Source organism: Suncus etruscus, chromosome X, assembly GCF_024139225.1.
Source record: "Suncus etruscus isolate mSunEtr1 chromosome X, mSunEtr1.pri.cur, whole genome shotgun sequence".
In the NCBI taxonomy this organism is placed as follows: Eukaryota; Metazoa; Chordata; class Mammalia; order Eulipotyphla; family Soricidae; genus Suncus; species Suncus etruscus.
The window spans coordinates 102,959,707-102,966,037 of record NC_064868.1 but is presented as its reverse complement, the minus strand read 5'-3'; the positions used below and the strand labels follow the sequence as shown (position 1 = coordinate 102,966,037).

Here is a 6,331-nt window from a genome sequence, read left to right as displayed (position 1 = left end):
CCTGGCTATGCGCTCAGAAATCACTCCTGGCTTGGGGGGACCATATGGGACGCCGGGGGATCAAACTGCGGTCCATCCTATGCTAGCACTTGCAAGGCAGACCTTACCTCTAGTGCCACCTTTCTCGGCCCCAAATTATTATTTATTTTAATAAAATAGACCAAAATTAATTATCTGGAGAAAGTTTACGCTTGAAGAAAAATTGCTAGAGAAGCTTATAAGTGGGACATCTTAAACTTGAAATTTATACTTGACATTTAAAAGAATTTGTAGCTGGAAAGGAAATGAATAGAGTACTACTTTCTACTCAATTTTCTTGCTCAGTCCATGTTTTACAGTAACACATTTTAATTACCAGAACAGGGAAGCATCCTTGAACTAAGCTTAACACTTGGGTTTATATTTGACATTTCTTGTATATATGAATAGAGGTGGATATATATTAGTTTGGATATGAGAGACAGGTTTTGGGTAGGGGATAATAACTTGATCATCTCTAGTATATACATGTTATTTAAAATAATGAACTTGTTGACATTAGAAAGCGATAGTGATATTCTTTCTTTGTATAAATTCTATTCACAGAACTCTACCCTCTCCATTCTGCACAGCTAGGTTCAGACAGAGGCTTTTAAGTTGTGGTGGACTACTGGAGTGAAAAACTCTTAAACCTAATTTCCCAGGTGGGAAAGTTATTCCACACACCATCCATCTGACCCAACTAACCACAGTTCTCCCCTATGTGACTCAGGAAGAGAGAGAAGAAAATTGTCTGCCATAGAGGCAAGGCTGGTGCATGGCAGGAGTGGAACTGGGGAAATTGTTGGTGGAATATGTGCACTAACAAAGGGATACATGTTGAGACATTGTATGACTGAAATTAAGTTATGAACAACTACATAACTTAACTCACAGTGATGCAATTAAAATTTATTAATAAAAAGAGAAAGAAGGGGGCCGGGCGGTGGCGCTGGAGGTAAGGTGCCTGCCTTACCTGCGCTAGCCTAGGAGACGGACCGCGGTTCAATCCCCCGGTGTCCCATATGGTCCCCCAAGCCAGGAGCGACTTCTGAGCGCATAGCTAGGAGTAACCCCTGAGCGTCACCGGGTGTGGCCCAAAAACCAAAAAAAAAAAAAAAAAAAAAAAAAGAGAAAGAAGATTTATGTTGAGTGGGCTGCTAACATGAAAATTCACATACTGCACATGTATTTATTTTTATTATATTTATTTAAGCACCATGATTACAAAAATGCTTGTAGTTGAATTTTAGATAATAAAAGAACAGTCATTTAAATTGATTAAATTTTCATTTTCTTTTCAAATCTATATACTCACAGCTTTAAACCAAGCAGCACAAACTGGGTGCTGGAAACACATATGGTTCCCTGATTCTGCCAAGAGTGGTCCCTGTAAACTGATCTCCAGATAAAAATATTCTTAAATAGCAGTTGAGGACATATTTGGAATTTAACCCAGATCTGGTAAGGGGACTGAAATGTCACATATAAAATGGCAATACTGCATAGTGCGAGCAACCAAATATGACATATACACATGTCAACAAATAACTTCATGTCTATAATTTCCCTAAATGTTAATAGACTGAAATTTCCCATAAATGATTAAAGTAGCAGGATGGCTCATTAAATGAAACCCAGATTTTTGTTGCTAACTTACAGGATACACACTTAAAATCCCATGCTAAATATAGGCCCAGAGTCAATGGCTAGAACACAATTATATAGGATAAAGGTTAACAGAAAAAATCAGGTACAACCATACTGAATTTAAACATAATACCATTCAAACTAAAGGGGATATTCAAAGGATAGAGAAGAACATAAAATACTGGTTAATAGATTAACTGGTCATGAGGACTTAACTCTTGTCAAAATATATGCACCAAATGAAGGGATAGCCAGGTAAATAAAGCACCTTTTAAGAAACATAACAAGCTGTCCTGTCGCCTGAACCCCTTGGGAGTGGGTCGAAAAGAGGCTCCAGAAAACTTGCTCTTCTAGAGGCTCATTCAAGGGCAGGAACACCAAGAAACTGCTTCATAACGTGAAAACAGACCATAAGCAGTACTTTGCAGAAGTCAGGTCCCCTGTTTGTGACATCAGGCTGGGAAAATATTGTGAGTGCTGCCTGTGTGTCTGTCTCCTGGCCTGTCACCTGAACCGCTTGGGAGTGGGCTGAAAAGAGGCTCCAGCAGAACACGGCCATTCCACTGGCAAAACTAACAAAGAAAGAGAGAGAAACTTGATAACACGTATAAGGAATTAAAAAGGAGAGATCACTACATATACAGGAGAGATCTGAATGATAATCAGAAACTACTTTGAGAAACTCTATGCCACTAAAAATGAAAACCTGGAAGAAATGGATAAATTTTTGGACTCTTATAATCTTCCATCGTTGAATGAAGAGGATGAAGCATATCTAAACACACCCATCACTATTGAGGAAATTAAGACAGTAATCAAATGTCTGCCCAAAAACCAAAGTCCAGGCCCAGATGGATTTACTAATGAATTCTTTCAAACCTTTCAAGAACTTCTACCAATCCTGGCAAGACTCTTTCATGAAATCGAAAAAATAGGAACACATCCAAATAGCTTTTATGAAGCCAACATCACCTTGATACCTAAACCAGAAAGAGATGCTACCAAAAAAATAATTACAGACCAATATTGCTGATGAATACAGACGCACAGATCCTCAAAAAAATCCTGGCATATAGAATTCAATGCCTCATTAAGAAGATCATCCACTACGATCAAGTAGGTTTCATCCCAGGAATACAAGGCTGGTTTAACATTCATAAATCTATCAATATAATACACAACATCAACAACAAGAAAAATAAAAGTCACATGATCATATCAATAGATGCAGAGAAAGCATTTGATAAGGTCCAACACCCATTCTTGATAAAAACTCAGCAAGATGGGAATGGAAGGAACCTTTCTCAATATAGTTAAGGCCATCTACCACAAGCCAGAGGCAAATATTGTCATCAATGGAGAAAAACTGAAAACCTTTCCTATAAATTCTGGCACAAGACAAGGCTGTCCTCTCTCACCACCCCTATTCAACAAAGCACTGGAAGTACTTGCTATAGCAATTAGGCAAGAAAAAGATATCAAGGGAATCCAGATAGGAAAGGAAGAAGTCAAGCTCTCGCAGTTTGCAGATGACATGATACTCTACCTGTAAAACCCTAAAGTGTCTATGAAAAAGCTTCTAGAAACAACAGATTCATATAGCAAGGTGGCAGGCTATAAAATTAACAATCAAAAATCAATGGACTTTCTATACACCAATAGTAATAAGGAAGCAGTAGACATTAAGAAAATAACCCCATTCACAATAGTGCCACACAAACTCAAATATCTTGGAATCAACTTGACTAAAATGTGAAGGTCCTATACAAAGAAAACTATAAAACTCTGCTCCAAGAAATAAGAGAGGACACGCGGAAATGGAAACACATACCCTGCTCATGGATTGGCAGGATTAACATAATTAAAATGGCAATACTCCCCAAAACATTGTACAACTTTAATGTGTTCTCTCTAAAGATACCCATGACATTCTTCAAAGAAGTGGATCAGACACTTTTGAAATTCATTTGGAACAAATAACACCCTAGAATAAATAAAGCAATCATTGGGAAAAGAATATGGGAGGAATTACTTTCCCCAACTTTAAACTTTACTACAAAGCAATAGTTATCAAAAAAACATGGTAGTAGTATAAAGACAGGCCCTCAGATCAGTGGAATAAGCTTGAATACTCAGAGAAGTTTCCCCAGACATACAATCACCTAATTTTTGATAAAGGAGCAAGAAATCCTAAATGGAGCAAAGAAAGCCTCTTCAACATGTGGTGTTGGCACAACTGGCTAGCCATTTGCAAAAATTGAACTTTAGACCCCAGCTAACATCATGTACAAAGGTTAAATCCAAGTGGATGAAAGACTTCGATATCAGACCCCAAACTGTAAGATATATAGAACAACATGTAGGTAAAACACTCCAGAACATTGATACTAAAGGCATCTTCAAGGAGGAAACTGCACTCTCCAAGCAAGTGAAAGCAGAGGTTAACAGATGGGAATATATTAAACTGAGAAGCTCCTGCACCTCAAAAGAAATAGCGCCCAGGATACAAGAGCCACCCACTGAGTGGGAGAAACTATTCACCCAATACCCATCAGATAAGGGGCTAATCTCCAAAATATAAAAGGCACTGACAGAAATTTACAAGGAAAAAAAATCTAATCCCATCAAAAAATGGGGAAAAGAAATGGACAGATACTTTGACAAAGAAGAAATACAAATGGCCAAAAGACACATGAAAATTTGTTCCACATCACTAATCATCAGGGAGATGCAAATCAAAACAACTATGAGGTACCACCTCACACCCCAGAGATTGGCGCACATCACAAAGAATGAGAACAAGCAGTGTTGGTGGTATTCTGAAGAGAAAGGAACTCTTATCCACTGCTGGTGGGAATGCCGTCAAGTTCAACCTTTATGGAAAGCGATATGGTGATTCCTCCAAAAACTGGAAATCGAGCTCTCATACAACCCAGCTATACCACTCATAGGAATATACCGTAAAACATAAAAATCCAATACAAAAATCCCTTTCTTACACCTGTATTTATTGCAGCACTATTTTCCATAGCAAGACTTTGGAAACAGCCAAGATACCCTTCAAGAGATGTATGGCTGAAGAAACTGTGGTATATATACACAATGGAATATTATGCAGCTGTCAGGAGAGATGAAGTCATGAAATTTTCCTATACATGGGTGTACATGGAATCTATTATGCTGAGTGAAATAAGTCAGAGAGAGAGAAAGATGCAGAATGGTCTCACTCATCTATTTGTTTTAAAAAAAATGAAAGACATTCTTGCAATAATAACTTTTAGACACAAAAGAGAAAAGAGCTGGAAGTTACAGCTCACCTCATGAAGCTCACCACAAACAGGGATGAGTTTAGTTAGAGAAATAACTATGTATTGTACTATCCTAATAATGAGAATGTACGAAGGAATTAGAAAGTCTGTCTAGAGTACAGGCGGGGGTTGGGTGGGGAGGAGGGAGATTTGGGACATTGGTGACAGGAATGTTGCACTGGTGATGGTTGGTGTTCTTTACATAAATGAAACCCAAACACAATCATGTATGTAATCAAGGTGTTTAAATAAAATAAAATATATTTAAAAAAAGAAACATAACAAAATACAATTTTGACATCACTATGATTGTTGGAGATCAAAACTCCATTCTCACCATTGGACAGATCAATCAGGCAAAAATAGAAATAGAAGGAATATACCTCAAGATAGTAATAGCCATCTACAAAATCCCCACAGCCAATATCAATTGTGAAAATTGAAAATCCTTTTTCCTGTGATCATGCTCAAGTCTCCTTTCAACACTCGAATTCAACATCCTTTCAAAGTACTCACCATAGCAATTGGGAATCAAATTAGAGACAAAGAAGCTAAATTATCACTCTTTACATATGACATGATACTATACTTCAAAATTGCTAAAGACTTCACCAAAGATCTAGAAATAATTCAATAACGTACAAAAATTAGTGGAATTCCTTTTTTATAAATAATGAACTAGAAGAAAAAGAAAAATCTAAAATATTATTCTCTTAAACTAAGGCCCCCAAATATCATATACCAAGGAATCAACTTAGGATGTTTGAGCCAACTCCCATTTAGGCCATTACATTTCTTTTTTTTAAATATCTTTTTTTAAATACTTTGATTACAAACATGATTGTAGTTGAGTTTCAGTCATAAAAAACACCCCTCTTCACCAATAAAACATTCCCATCACCAATGCCCAAAATCTCCTAAACTGCATATATATGTAGTGTGAGAAGTAATTGTCTCCTGACTCTGAATAGCTACAATTGTGACTAAGGAGACATTATCCACATTTTCTATGTAGCCTAAGGCCAGAAGAGACTAGCATTTTTCTATATTAGGAAGTAACCTCCAGTCTAGTAAAAAAGGTAAACTTCAAAACTCTGAGGCCCCCAGTATTATGTGTACCACCTTGACAAAATTACAGAAAGTATTTCTGTTGTCCTAGCATCAACATCCACTCACCCACCTGAAGGTTAACACTAAAGATATCTAAACATGTTACAGGCAAAAGCTGTATACCAGCCAATGTCCATGTCTGGGAAGAATTAGAGGCTATTTGTTGAGTTATGGTAACATTACTATTTTCAAGTCTAATTATCCTTAGATTTTTCTACTTTATAATAAGTATTCATTTAACCTTC

The 6,331-nt window shown here is 37.0% G+C and overlaps 1 non-coding gene across 1 annotated transcript; it reads right to left on the bottom strand.

Annotated features, from left to right (window-relative positions):
- Nucleotides 1-265: 265 nt before the first annotated feature.
- Nucleotides 266-398, bottom strand: LOC125999689 (small nucleolar RNA SNORA36 family). Its single transcript, XR_007492170.1, has one exon. It is a non-coding gene; the product is annotated as a small nucleolar RNA SNORA36 family (small nucleolar RNA).
- Nucleotides 399-6,331: the final 5,933 nt, after the last annotated feature.